Below are 16,103 nucleotides of genomic sequence, written 5' to 3'. Positions count from 1 at the left end.
TAGCGAACAATGACCAAGTCTGGTGAGTCGACTTGTCCGTTAAATTATGATTATCTTTTCCACCTATAGTTTCAATGCTCCATAAAAGCAATATATTGCATAACAGGTGCTCCAGCTGGCACCTTGCAATGTCTCGTGGCATTGTAGCGGCCTCCCTCCACATGGAATGGCCCCTTGAGCTCTCAATTTTCACAGCTCACACATATCTCAATGCACAAGCATTTGTGCACCTACTCAATATTTATAGCTGAGACCAGAACTACAAGGAGGGGGGAGGAGTTTAGGTTCTTTAACATGCCCTCCTGTGAATTTCTTCCTGGGACATTCTCGTAAAATATATGAGGCGCCATCTCTTTGAATAGAGATGACCTTACTGGGTTGCAGTCACTATATGAAGGTCCGAAATTGAAAGGTTGTAACTGGAACACCAATTATGCATCACATTGCTGTTAAGGAGCATTGAAACCATGTGTGGAAAAGATAATCAAATTTTAACCGACTCGGAAGTCGACTCGCCAGACTTGTCAGACTTGCATTGAGCCGCGAGTCTTAGTATACTAGGACCTAAGAAAAAAATATATTTCATGAGTGAGTGTGAATGATTCCCAGATTTCTTTTTAACCTATGCAGGGTGCTGCTCAATATAAGCACGCAGAGACAGGGTAAATGCAGAAGTGGTTCAGTTGGTGAGGCAATGTGTTATAATATAGAAGAGTTCCTCGGTTGTCCAGAGAAGTCTTACATTATTAAGTAGTACCATCGATCATCTTACATCGCTGCCGAGAAAAACACTGACCAGAAAATATTTGAAACAATGCAGTGTGAAGTTTTGCATACCAAACAGCTCCTAATGGCACCTTATTAGGACATCAGTCAGTCAGTCTATGATGAAGACTTAATAGATGATGCTGTGCAGTCACTGAGGAGGTGTTTTGAAAGAGATTCTCACACAGTGACACTGAGAAGTAAGAAGTATACACCGACTGCAGCAGGGGAGCCCCTGGTCAACACTGCAGTCTACATGGAGGGACTAGTTGGGCTGCTGATTGAAGGATTGAATATTCTTGAGTATCTGAGTTCATGCTTGTGTTGAGCAATACTTGATTGCTTCACCATTGTTAAACCCATTTGAGTTGTTCAGTGATTTAACTAGCCGTTCATTCAGAATAAATTATTGCAATGGCAATTATATGGACACTTTCAACAGCTGCTACCATTGAACATAAGGGCGCAGTTACGAGTGCTGGAGCGTGCTATTTGGATAAATATCACTACATGGCTTGTTTACGTGGTGTGCTCTCAGCACTTCCTATTTGTTGAGACTACTGACAGCACAAAAACCCAATCACTTTCACCAGCACTGACATTGACTTTAACCAGTGTTTCATTTTGTGAGATTGAATCTGAAGAGTTAGGTGCTAATCTTTGTATAGCATTCCCACTTGCTCCTATTTCATTCCTTGCATTGTGCTTGTAACAAAACTATGAGCTCAGACTTAGTCTTTGGACCCTGTCCGACGACGTTACGAAGGGCGCCTCGAATCTCACCACTGCAACCACTGTTCCGAAAGACGGCGACGCCAACACAGTCCCGAAGGCACCACTGCTTCAAACTCCGCCGGGAAGGTCACCAGCCGTTTGGTAGCGTAGGTTCCTCAGCTCGTGACTACTACTGTGCAGAGCTGATAGTCGAGCGGACAAGACGACGGTGAGTTAAACAAGGTTTATGCACAGCATATATACAGAGGCGTTACAAATTCGGCATTGGGGCCGACAGCTTCTTTTATATGCACCGGGTGGATTCTTTGAGTAACCAAATGGCCAACCAGAAGCGCCGCTGGTCATGAGGTCAAAATCCTCCAATGGCGTCGCCGCTGGGCCGCGTCATTCTCATCGAATCTGGAGCCGCTGCGCTGTACGTGGCTGCACCCAAGGACGAGTGACGTCACCACGCATTGTCTCAGACTCGCCAGACAGGAAGTCGCCGATTGCTTCGACAAGCTCGCTGGCTGAGGTGGCTCAGTGTGCGTGCGCGGCAGAGAAGCACCGCCAGGTAATGACGCCGTTGAGTTGTTCGCGTCAGACGGGCTCGCGCGCTGGCCTTGACACAGATTGCCTTTTTCAGAGGCATGGACGTTCGCTGTGGACTCGCGGGTATAACAGCAACCCCGCCGTCAAACAATGCGTCGGAAAGACGAGCTGCTTCCACGTGGCTCGGATGTCAGATGCGCTCGTTCGCCAGGTTCCTCCAGGTTCGCCTCCAGGGCCATGGGGAGAATGCAGCTCCAAACTCCGTTCCGGGAACACATCCCATTCTTGAGGACGGATCCCAGCTGCACTGGCTTGTCGCCACAACTTGCCGGCCAGCTTCGCTCGTCTCTTCTGACCATGTTTGATCTCAGCACTTGTCGATAGTTCTGCGACTTGTCAAGAACGGTTCCACAACAGACAACACACGACACAAGCAAGTGCCCTCGGTCACCCGACAGAACACCAGACAAAGTATAAAACAACATATATTTAGCTACGTGTCTATCGGAATTTCGTTCTTTCTACATCAAGAGGCACATGTGGGACACAAGACTTAAAATGAAAACTCAAATTTTTACACGTAAACAACATAACGAAATAGAATACAACATGAAGTTGGCTCCTTGAGCTCACTCTGGACGAGAGCGCTCAGCTAAGGTCGTGATGAGGTGAAAATTTTGCCCCTAATCACCAGCGAGAAACCGAAAGGTGGAGAAGGTACTAACTAAATGCACGGATCAATGCGTCTGTATTAGCGTTGAGCTTTCCTTTTTTGTAGCGAACGTCAAAGTTGTGCTGTTGGAGTATCATGCTCCACCTCAGTAACCGGCCACTTTTAGGCGGCATGTTATTTAACCAGTTTAGAGGACAGTGGCTCGTTTCAACCACAAACCTCGAACCAGAGACATAACAAGCTAGCTTTTGTTAGGCCCACACGAGGCAAGCACATTCCTTTTTAAAGGTACTGTATGCCTCTTCCCTTCCGCTGAGTTTTCGACTTAAATACAAAACTGGCCTTTCGTTACCAGCACTGTCTTCCTGGTACAATACAGCTACCATTCCGCGATCACTAGCGTCGCATTGAATCACAAATCTCTTAGAGAAATTGGGTGCCATGAGAACGGGCTTTTCGCTTAGGGCCTGTTTTAGCTGGCAAAACGTATTCTCCTTTTCTGAGTTCCATACTACTTTAACCGGCTCGGATTTTCGAAGTGCGTCAGTTAGAGAGCTGGCAATGCTAGAGTAATTTTGCACATAATGCTGATAGTATCCAGCCAGGCCCAACAATGCCCTTATCTCAGATTTTGTGGCTGGTCGTGGATAGTTATCGACGGCGACTACCTTAATTTCTGAAAGTCTACGCCGGCCACGCCCCACAACGTGCCCCAGGTAAGACACCTCGCCGCATCCTAGGTGACATTTAGTAGGTTTCACGGTAAGACCAGCTTCTTTCAACCTGTTCAACACGACGTGTAAATGCTCGACATGTTCTTCCCAGCTGTTTGAGAAAATGGCGACATCGTCAAGATACGGCAGAGCGAACTCAGAGAGGCCTTTAAGAACGCGGTCCATTAAGCCTGAAAAACAAAAGGGCGCATTTTTCAATCCAAACCTCAGCTTAAGTGGACGATACGTTCCGAATGGAGAAACAAATGCGGCATAGCGGCTAGCACGCTCTGTAAGGGGGACTTGGCAATACCCTCGCACGAGGTCTAACGTGGAAATATAGCTGGACTGTGACACAGTTTCCACCCTCTCCTCTAGGTTTGGTATCAGGTAAGTTTGGTCTCGAGTTATGGCGTTAAGATGCCGATAATCGATGCATTGCCTCGGATCTTTTCCTGGCACCTGATCCAATATTAGAGGGGATGTATAGTCACTCTCGCCCGGTACTATGACTCCCAACTCCAGCATTTTATCGATCTCCTCTTTCATGATCTGCTTTTGCACAGGGGAACAACGATATAGCTTGCTACGGATTGGCTCCTCACAAGTTAGCTCGATATTGTGCTCGATCACCGTCGTGTTTCCGGGACGGTCAGAAAACCCGTCTTGAAACTCGGAAATAATCCTTCTCAGGTCCTCCTTCTGGACTTCACTTAACCTAGGTTCTAGGTTCAACTGCTCCAAGATTACCTCCGATCCCCTTTCGATTACATCCCTAGAACTCAAAATTTCTTCTCCCTCTTCCTCTGAAGCATTCAACAGCAGATTTACGACCGCTTCACGTTGAACGTAAGGTTTCATCAAGTTACTGTGGTAAATTTTGTTCGGCCGCCTTCCTAATTTCACTTCACAATTGGTATCAGAAAGCTTCGATATTACTTTGGCAGGCCCTTCCCAATGAACCTTAAGCTTGTTCTTTTTGGCCGGCCGCAGCAGCATTACTTGACTACCAACTTCAAATGTGCGCTTCTTCGCCGATTTGTCGTAGTACTCCTTCGACAACACTTGTGCAGCCTTCATGTGGCTTTCCACAAGATCTTTCGTTTTTCCAAGCCTCTGAAGGAGGCTTGGAAAAGGAGGCTCGTCCTTGTCTCTTATGTTAGTTGTCTGAAGTTTTACGCGCCTAGAAGTTTTATATGGATTACCAACTAGCCCAATCCCACACTTTACTTAAGCACACTTTACTCTGAAGGAGGTCTAGAACATACGCAACAACATTCGGGTCCTCATCGAATCCTTCCCAGGACTCGCGTAGCATTCGCAATGGTGTTCTCAAACTCCTGCCATACACAAGCTCTGCAGGGCTAAAACCAGTGCTCTCATGAGGAGCTGATCTCAAAGCGAACATAGCGGGAGGAATACACGCTTCTCAGTCGCATTTGTGCTCGTAGCAGAGAGCTCTCAGTATCCGTTTCAGAAGGGAATGCATACGCTCTACCGGATTAGATTGCGGGTGATGGATCGAGCTGTGCACTCTTTTTATTCCACCTTTATCCATAAAGGTAGAGGTAAGGCAGCTGGTGAAGCACTACCATTGTCGCATTGGATTTCAGAAGGTAATCCGACGCGTGCAAATATAGATAGCAGTGCATCCATGACATGGGGAGAATTGAGCTCCTTAAATGGTATCGCTTCCAGAAATTTTGTGACTACACAGAGAGCCGTCAGGATGTACCGACAACCTTGCCTTGACTCTGGCAATGGCCCTACTATATCAATTACTAGGCGCCGAAAAGGTTCTGTGAAAATTGGCACAAGCTTCAAGGGTGCCTTCCACTTGTCCGTGGATTTCCCCGCTCTCTGACAAGTGTCGCATGAGCGTACAAGGTCTTCGATATCCTTCCAGCATTTTGGCCAATAAATATCAAGGGAAACTCTAGCCTTGGTTTTTTTATGCCGAGATGCCCTGCCCATGCGTTTTCATGCGCTAGTTGCAATAGTCGGCGACGATATTTTTGTGGCGCCAAGAGCTGCTCATACTTGCGACATCGCGCATTTGTGTAGCTCCGATATAAAAGCTCTGCTTTCTCAAGAAAAAAAACATTCTTTTTCTTTTTTTTCTAAGTTTACGCTTTCCATTATCGCTTTTATCGAGAGGTCCTCACGCTGCTCTCAAATGAGCGTTTCTCGATCAATCCTCGACAACTCACTCCAATTTTCCGCTACAGGCGAGAGCGTTGCACCCCTCTCGCTCTGACTCAATGGCGCCATGTCGTCGCCCCCTGCTATGGAAACCGCGCCAGTCGCTTCGGCGACGGGCCGCTTGAGTGACTGCTCAAGTGACTCACACGGAGAATTTTGTGTCTGAGGTTCCGTCGACTCGCCGCCAAGGTCACAAAGATCTGCTGTTTTTGAACTTGTTTCACCACATTGAACAAGCTCAAGCTCCCGCGAAAGCTTCCGCGCTTGCGATCGCATGAGGGCCATGTACGCTAAGTTAAGGAAGAACGATTTACCCTGCTCTTTGAGAAGCTGTTCTGAGTTGTTAGAGAAAAGATAAGGAAATCGGTCGGGAAGCACGGCAGACACAGCCGCTTCGGTGCGAAGCTTACCGAACGGGCCTTCAATGACAACCGTAGCGATTGGTAAGCAAGCACTCTGCTCTTCAGCGACTTGTCGGATCCACGCGTTTTCTCCTGTAAAGTCATCCGGAGACACTAATGAAAGATGGACAACGTCCATGGTTGCCGCCGAGTCACGAAGTGCACGACACGTTTTCCCATTCACGCTAATTTCTTAGATATACCGCTCTAACAAGCGCATGCCCTTTTCCGATTCTGGGATTGTTCCAAAAGCAAACTTTTGCTTACAGTTTATCGCGATGTGCCCTTCCTTTTAGCAGTTGTAGCAGATTAGGGGCTTCCATGATTCAAACGCCCGTGTGGTATCAGTACATTGTTTAGGAACCTCACTCGATTTCTCCGCTTCCGTTTACCCTTCCCCTACAGTGTCCTTCGTAAGAGACGGGTCCTTCTTGAAATTACGGTGCGGAGTGGGTTTCTGTTGATCAGGTTTTTTTGAAAAGCCCTCTTTCCTTTCATCCTTTTCAACGCGCACTGCCCTGCTATGCAACTTTTGGCGAGTATAATACTACTCAGCTAACTCTGCTGCCTTGTTTAGCTGTAGTTTACCAAGTTTGTCCTGCAGTCAAAGCTTGACATCCTCCTCGATGCAGCGGTAGAATTGCTCCAATGCAATGCATTCTACAACTTTATCGCGGTCGACATAAAAATTTTCGCCTTTGAGCCATTCAATTAAATCGGTTTTAAGACGAAAGGCGAAGTCAACGTGTGACTCATTCCCTTTTTTAGCATACCGGAACCTTTGCCTGAAAGCCTCGGGTGACAACCTATAACGTCTCAAAAGCACTTCCTTAACCTCGTCATAGCTCTCAAATGCTTCCCTCGACAAGCAAGTTATCGCGTCGGACACTTCGCCGGGAAGAAGAGCTAACAGGTTCTGCACCCAAAGAGACCGCTCCAAAGCATTTCGCTCACAGACGTGTTCAAACTTGACGAGATACTTCGCCATGTCCTTGCCTATTACAAACGGTGGCAGTTAGTCGCGAATTCTCTGACCACTAACCTGAACTGTCGCGCAGAAGCTACCCTAGGCACCTGCGAACACTGTAGAATTGCCAATTCTTTTCGTTTCAACTCAAGGCGCTCCTGTCTCTCCGCCTCCTCACGGCGTTCTCGCCTTTCAGCCTCCTCGCGGCGTGCTTTGATATCCGCCCAGGCCTCATCAACTTCCTCAGGCGACACTCCTCCATCCTTCATAATCTCGAGGATCGCTTGCTTTCGTTTCGCACGGCCGAAAATAATGCCGAGTCCCTAAGAAATTTCGATGAGTTTCTTCATTTTAAGGTTCTCCATCATTCACACTAGCCTCTTGCTGTTTGCCCTGTTAAGAATCTATTTGCCGTACCCACTATAAGCCTACTAGCAAGATGCGCAAGCAATTTTTAACACTCCCATGTTTACCCCCTCCACATTAACATTGGTTTCAAAGCACTTCAACTTTGCTTGAAACAATCAAAGCTCACTCTAATGCTTCACACAGCCCTTCTCTAAACTACTATAACCTGAGCAAGAGTAGTCTGGTGAACTGAGGGGAAAACATCAGGCACTCACCGCATCGATGTCGCTGACGCCGGCCGATCCCGCAGCTGCCAACCACTGTTACAAAGCGCGCCTCCGACGACGTTACGAAGGGCGCCACGAATCTCACCGCCGCAACCACTGTTTCGAAAGACGGCGACGCCAACACGGTCCCGAAGGCGCCACTGCTTCAAACTCCGCCAGGAAGCTCACCAGCTGTTTGGTAGCGTAGGTTTCTCAGCTCGACACTACTTCTGCGCAGAGCTAATAGACGAGCGGACGAGACGACGGTGAGTTTAACAAGGTTAATGTACAGCATATATGCAGAGTGTTACAAATTCGGCACTGGGGCCGACAGCTTAGAGACCCGAAGAGCCGAGCTCTCCTCTCTAACACAAAAGTCAACTGCTCGCGATGCGCCGCAGGGCTTTTTTTATATGCACCGGGTGGATTCTTTGAGTAACCAAATGTCCAACCAGAAGCGCCGCTGATCGTGAGATCAGAATCTTCCAATGGGGTCGCCGCTGGGCCGCGTCATTCTCATCAAATCTGGAGCCGCTGCGCTGCATGTGGCTGCACCCGAGGACGAGTGACATCGCTGCGCATTGCGTCAGACTCGTCAGACAGGAAGTCGCCGATTGCTTCGACGGGCTCGCTGGCTAAGGTGCCTGCGTGGCAGAAAGGCAGCGCGGCGTGATGACGCCGTTGAGTTGTTCGTGTCAGGCGAGCTCGGGGGCTGGCCTTGACAGAAATTGTCTTTTTCAGAGCCATGGACGTTCCCTGTGGACTCGCAAGCATAACGACCCCAACCGGCATTTGCTGGCGTGCTAAAACAGGAGTGCAACAGCCGAAATATCATTTGTAGCAATTTTTGGAGCAGCAAAATGTTACTTTTGGAGCACTAAATTCCAAGTTCGGAGCTGGTTATGAAAAAAAACAACACGCATTTTTTTATGACATAGCGAATTTGGAGCAGTATAAAAAGGAGGCTTACATTTAGAGAAAAATACATGTGTAAACAATTCAACATAGTGTAAGCATACTATTTAGTACTATTTCAATGAAGGTAGTATTTTGAACCACCTAGCTAAGGAACCAAAGATAAAGTCCATATTAGCGTTTACTGCACCTGTTAAATCAATTGACAACTCTGAGAATTTCAATACTAATCTGCCGATATTATGAGCTTGAAATTGGAAGATTCGTAAAAACGAGAAGTAGAGGTGGTGAAAAAAAAATTTGGGGCACAATTTAGTTTATTTCTGTAGAGAAGCATGAATTTCACACACTGCTTCAAATGCTTGCCAGTAACTTATTTCTACGTCAGTAATTATACCGGTACTCAGAATTGAACGGTGTACAAACACACGAGTAACTGAGCAAAATTTGAAATGTCCCAGTATCGCGAACAACCCCTTGTAAATCTCAACACGCTTTTTCGCGGGGCACCGATCTAGTGCTGCAAAGGTGACTCAAGCAGCTTTAGAACCAAAGTCAACAAATTTTCTAACCGCTCACCACCCCCCTCCCACCCACCATTTTCAGCATGGGGCTATGTGCCGCTTCGGCTACCTTGCAAGACGAGTTTGACCAGATAAAGTAACAACAGCGCACCCCCGTTGAGCCGGCGGTGGTTCGATATCTATCACCAAGACCGTGTCAAGGACAACGCACCTTACAGCCAAAATTTGTTATTTGCCACTGCTGAGGTAATCAACGCCGGCATTATCAGCAGGTCGAGCATGTTCGAGCCTTAAAAAGACATAACCGCGTTTTCTGGCAAGAAAACTTACATTTTCCGCGAAGGGTTGGTGGCTACATCAACAAATTTTTGTTTTAAAGTTCCGCCGTCCCACCGATACGTATCTGTTGCGGTCCGCGGACCGATGGGCATGCAGTGTTGTTACTTTATCTGGTCGATCACGTCTCATGAGCATAGGGTGGGTGGCTAGATTATTTTAGGTATATTCTAGGCAATTTACTTCGGGTCTGCACGCATTGACTAATGGCGCAAAGCTGCAGGTGGCCGACATGGCCTGCATTGCTCGCCGAAATTAGTGCACCTGAAAAAGGAAAGTAAGGCTGGCTGGGCATTTTGGCGCAGCATGGTGCAATTTTAACAATTTCACGGGTTTGGCACAGCTCTGTGCAACAATCGGGAATTGTATCAAATTGGGGCAATTGACGCAGCTGTTGCACCCCTGCTATAGAAACCCGATGTTAAACTGTTCAAGTTTTAGCAGTTTTGGCGGCTGTTAAGTCAGCCATTGGGGTCTACCCGGTTACTGCCTCCTATTAAGGGGTAGTGCCAATAACTTTTCTGCAGCATGTATCTACTTTGCCGTTATTGAATAAGACAGGTTCGGGGGTGTATGTAAACACTGCCTTAATTCAGCGCATTGTGTTGCTTAGAGAATACCGGCAAGTCGCAGACTTCCACGTATTTTTTTACGCTATTGTAATCATTTTTGAGCATGTAAGAATGATAGCAACCAGAAGTTTATACTAATTTGTTCAGAGCTTTGTGTTCTATTGACCAAACGAAAGTATGGTTTACTTTATAAAAAAATTGCATTTTTTGCTTTTTTACATGATTTTGAACATTTTGCGCACTTTCTTTTAAATCAAATGAAAGTTATTTTAAAGGATCAAGTTCAGTTCAGTACACCACCATGTGTTGCTTGAGTATGTGCACAAACAATCAGCATGACATCTTTTGCCATTTTAAAATTATCATACTGACATAACAAAAAAATGTCATTTCGAGAAGATGGAGTTCTACTTATGCAATAGAAATTGCACAATTTTTGTTTGTCCTGACCTATTTTTTTTACTGTGCCGCCTTATCTATGTCAATGTATCTGACTTCAGTAAATGCTTAAACATTACTAGTTGGACAGCTTTTTTCCCCCTCAAAAATGCTAAACTTCATGCTTTTTGTCAATTTACAAAGAAAACAAGCTACAAATATACCATTTGTAAAAGGGCCATTTGCTTTCAGGTCGCATTTTTCAGTTGATTAAAAAAAGATACGCTGGATGAGGACAATACTGTAATATCTCAAGCAAGCGCCCCCACCTAAGCAACTTCCATCCCCTCTCTTTCAAGATATTTAAAACATGCACGAACAACTGAGCAAGCACTCCTTCCCCTCCCCCCCCCCCCCCCACCTTTCTGCCATTTCTGCAGTTTGCTTAACTTCCTTTATTTAGAAGCGCAACGAGGTTGCAGAATCATAGTAAATTCATGCATATTTATTAAAGTGTATCAGTTTCGTTGGAACCACATGCGACTTTTTCACCACAATCTTGATTTTTGATGCAAGACCGAGCAAGAACCCCCCCCCCCCCCTTCCAATTCTCGTCACCTTCACCATAGTGGGAGCACTTGCTCAGGATTGCACGGTACATGAAAATTGTGGAAAAAGAACCTGCTTTCATATCTAATAAACAATTAAAAAGTACTTTCTTCTAATTTCTGCTTCCTCTGCCTCCTTCATACACAAAATTAATAACATAACTCTTACATATATTATTTAATTCTGCACACCAAATCGCAATGCAATATGCTGCCCGCTGATCTTGTGAACCGCTCTTCTGCCAAATTCATGAACAGAATTCAGAACTTATATGAACACCTTGTTTACTGTACAATGTATATATTTCTTGCTCTTACTTGCTTTGTACATAAGTTCTATTTATTTTCTTGACATTTTTGTGTATTCAAGTTCAACCCATTCCTGCATGGGCCCGAGAAGGGGCCTGCAGTATTGTAAAATAAAAGAAAAATAAGCAACTGAAATTCACATAAACTTGGTTCCCTGCACTGACAGACACACGTAGTTTCAACCCTGTTCAAGAAGAATGAAGTTGGCAGACTTATCAATTAATCTGCCCATTGAAAACATCAATGCCAATGAAAGCTAAATTTCTTAGCAGTACACACTTGCCTGATAGCTTCCTTTGAGAGCATGTGAAGCCCTGCCAAGGTGAGGCATCATTGGGAAGGACTGTGGTAGCGGCTCAGAAGTTGTAATACTAGTTGTGATGCAGCAATGGCTGAAGTGAAATATAGGCCATGGTGTTGGTAGCAGCAGCTGCGGTGTTTGTGCCGAAGGTGCCTGACCTGGAGGATATGACTGAAACCTGAGGGGTGACAAATAACAGCTACCAAGAAATCATGAAAGAGAGTGTTCACTACATTATAGAAATTTGCAAGTTAGAGTGATGGTCAGCTGAGCTTGTTGGTAGAGATTCATGTGGGACTTATGTGAACATAATAAGCAAGAAGCGTAGCATGTAACGGGTGTGTCATGGTTAGTCCTTACATTCACAACATAGCTCAGAGGCTAAAAAAAGTGACAAATAGAAACAACATCATGGTATTATAGCCACCAATAGACTAGGTACTAGGTGAGATATAATGTCATGCTGAAAAACAATGAGAGGGAACAAGAAGCTGGAATCCCATTTGTTTCGTAAACACACCAAAAATTTTGTTGATTACCATACCGGCGCAAAGTAAAATGTTCCTTTTAGCTTCGGCCATACCTACATAGGGCAGATGGGCCAGCGTTAACTAGAGATGAATGATATAGAAGAGAGTGCGAACCACAGGCTCACCAAAAATTCTATCTTTAAATTGTCAAAGGTGTGTTGAAAGCACAGGCCGACCAATAAAAAAATGTGAAGCTCACTCAATCACAAAATGTATTTGCACATATGGTTAACTCAGATTCTCATTTATGGCCCATTCGGAGTTTGAGTGACTCGGCTTGTGAGGGACTTTGCCGACCTATGGCTGAGAGGGGTTCTGAAGTCTGCCATTCCTTTCCTCCAAAACCTCTATTTGTTGCTCAATCCACTCGTTCCATTGTAAAAATTTTCTTGTCTTTCTGGAGGAGGCTCAATCAAACAAGCTTCTCATTGCCAGAGCCATCCTTCAGGGCTCTTTTTCTTCCTTGAATCGCTGCCTTCTGCGACTTTTTTTTCTGGAGGGTAGGGGGGGTCTTGGGAGTGTATATATAAACCCAAAATATTACCACTCAGTAGAGATGCTCTAAATGCCATAAAATTCAGAGTAAGCACTCCTAACAGAGCAAGCACCTCCCTAATTTCTTCAATAGGTGTTAAATAACTAGCCTCTTCTCCTCTACCACCATTTTTACTGTTTATATTGGCCGATTGAATGCCAAATAAAGCCGTGTATGCAGGGTCATTCAAGAAAGTGCATAAGTAGACGCACAGATGTGCATTTTTAATTCTCAGTGATTGATTGATTGATATGTAGGGTTTAACGTCCCAAAACCACCATATGATTATGAGAGACGCCGTAGTGGAGGGCTCCGGAAATTTCGACCACCTGGGGTTCTTTAACGTGCACCCAAATCTGAGCACACGGGCCTACACCATTTCCGCCTCCATCGGAAATGCAGCCTCCGCAGCCGGGATTCGAACCCGCGACCTGCGGGTCAGTAGCCGAGTACCTTAGCCACTATACCACCACGGCAGGGTCCCTCAGTGATTCTTCCACTTCCACGTTAAATATTGACCAATGACTGAGCAATGGCGTACTCTTCAAACCTTGTCGAATTATCATTCACTCTCCAGGAGCAGTTGCCGAAAATTTTTCGATAAACACAACATACTTCAAAGTCTGTACTTTCCAGTAATACGTACCTCAAAACTAGAGTTGCAGTAACTACCTTACTGAGTCATATATTACTTCATAGGTAGCCATAAATATTTAATTGAATATCATACTGTTTGCTGTGTACTGACCGCAACAACGGCATGTGCTCCTTAATTTATAACTGTGCAGAAGTTGCACATCTTATTTGCAGGCTGATGTTTATGCAATGATTTAGCCGCAAGAGTTTATGCAAATCATTACAAAATTAACTGTTCATGAACGTAACAAACATACCGTCAGCATGAGTATAACTTGAGAAGCTTTTTTGGCATTTTGACACTCCAGAGATATATTTTAGCTCATAAAATACAATGCCTATAATTTTCAAAGTCAAAATGGCCCCCGAATGAAAAGCAATTAAAATTTCATGATGCAACGCATGTGTGTTGTATGATTTCTTTAGTGTTCATGTCTATCTTATGAAGTCACAGCTTCCAGTTCTTGACGCAAAGCACCCGTGTAAGCATGCCTCGGATAAGTGTTAAGTGTGTGCTAGAATTCAATTTCTGGGTGCTGAGTAGTGCAGTGCAGGCCAAATTTATCGAATATTGAGCAATGTGTACAGCACGACTTTCAATACATGACAACAAGGCACTGCAATAGTGTAGAAAATTAGAAGCATGGTGCACAATATTTACAATGCAGACTGACTTGGAATGAAGCAAGTGTAAAACAATAATTTTGTTAACTGAACGGATCAGATAATTTGAGAAAATTATTGGGTCAGACTTTTTGGGCCGAGTAATTCATGTCCCAAAATATTGCAGTCAGCTCATTACAGCTCAAATGGTATACCATGGTTGGACACAGAGAGAGACTCTAGTGCTGCAAATTGCGTGAAAAGTCAGTTCCTAAAATGCTGACTGGTCATGAAAAAAAAGAGGACAAACGGGTGCCATTTTGACATTTCTCGAGCATTACCATGATGTACTCTAGAACTGAAGAAATGAAGGGGCAATACAAACAGTCGAATCATTCGGATGAGCGCAAAGAAATTCAAGTGAACCTTCTCCAAGAAGAAGTGCATGGCTGCTGTGTTTGGGGGGATAAATGGTGGTGTTTCCTTGATAAAATAGGTGAGACATAAACCCACAAAGACTCATGAGATTCGCCATCTGCATCGGCTCTTAGTTCAAGATATTCGTGGCACGCTGTTTCGCTGGCCGCACTTTTGGAGACGTAGAGAGGGCTTTTCTTTCAATTGTGCTAAAGTCTAGTCATTTGCACAATCATAGTCGGCTGTGCAGCTGTCGAAAACAGCGCAACGGGAAAATGTTCAGATTCTCTTGGAACGAAGATAGAAAATTGAAATGGATTTTGTGGAGAGACATGGTGAGTGGTATAGCCTTTGGATGCCTAGCGTAAGGCGAGTAATATTTATCGAAAATCCTGCATGGATGGTTTCGTTTGACACATTCGGTATTTATGTACAGGCGCTCCAAGCAAAGATCCATGGCACATTGACTACGTGCCATCAACATATTGGCATGTCGAAAGAGAATCTAAGGCGCCAAGACAAAAGTACAAAAGTCGTTTGGATGTGTAGTTTTCGTCAGCACAACCACAATCACTATCTACACAGCTACGACAAGCATAGGCATTTGCTTTAAAATGCACGGCCGCCATACAACGTGCAGCCAGCTCTGAGCTTGATACAGAAAATAGCAAGACAAAGCAGCCAACAGCCGCACGATATCATGCCAAAGGGGACACTGTGAAACCCACGGCACCAATTGCAGCGATGTATACAGAATTAGTAGTGGTTAAGAAGGCGACGACTTCGCACCAGCTAAAAAAAATGATGTGTCAGTAATGCTATGTAGACAAGAAAGGGCGCTCCACTATTTTATTTATAGAACAGGTATACAATGTATTGCTAGTGATTGCAACTGTTCCTCTAAGCATTTATTTCATAGTAGTCAATTTATTCATGCTTGATCTCGTGCACATGCGAGCAGGTCAAGTAACAAGGCTTAACAAACATGGTGCCTGACTGTGAGGTGAGCATCGCCTAGACCAGCTTGTTCACCATCACAATGCAATGTGGAAACGCCTAAGAAGCTCGACATTACTAAATTAACTTCGATGTCATTCATGAACATTTGAACATTTTGCCAGGCCATCACCGATGAACACGTAGTTTTGGTAACATATGATACTCATTGCATATAGTGAACGTTGATACAAGATACTATATATCCAACAATCTGAGACAGCGACAGAGAGTTTCAATTGCAAGTGCAAAACCAGCTGAGCGCCCTCACTGAAGCAAACATGTAAAAATAAGCACATTAGTCGGTGATGTGCATTAATGTGCAAGCGTGAAATTAGTTAAAAGACGTGACAACCAAGGCCATGCCACTTAAAAGAAAACACATAATTGTGATAGCACATACAGTCGGTTGTTTGCCACTTCAAATGAAAATATTATCTGGCAATCACAGCACATGCTTCTCTTTTGTGGTCAGTCGTAGGTGCGGCCGTGCTATTGTGTGCTAGAAATTCGCAGCATACGCGTTGGGTTACTATGAATAAAGCGAGTGACACAGATAAACGCCGATACTCAAGGAGTGATGCAGCACACGGAGAGCCATTGAAATGGTAGCTGGTGCAGACTGAGTGCATCCCATGAGCCTTTGCAAGTTTATGCCTCACTTGTTCATGGGACATGGCATGACCCTCACTGCAGTATTGTAGGTCTAACTCTCAAATGTGTACAGAGCGCAATTAAGAATAAGCAAAGAGAGATGTCATAAGACGTCTTTTTTTTTCAAGACAACATGGGGCAACAGAAGAAGCAGCAGGAAGTTCAGTCACCCAACACCATACAGACTG

This window comes from Rhipicephalus microplus, chromosome 8 (assembly GCF_043290135.1).
Source record: "Rhipicephalus microplus isolate Deutch F79 chromosome 8, USDA_Rmic, whole genome shotgun sequence".
NCBI lineage: Eukaryota > Metazoa > Arthropoda > Arachnida > Ixodida > Ixodidae > Rhipicephalus > Rhipicephalus microplus.
Note: the sequence above shows the minus strand (reverse complement) of the source record.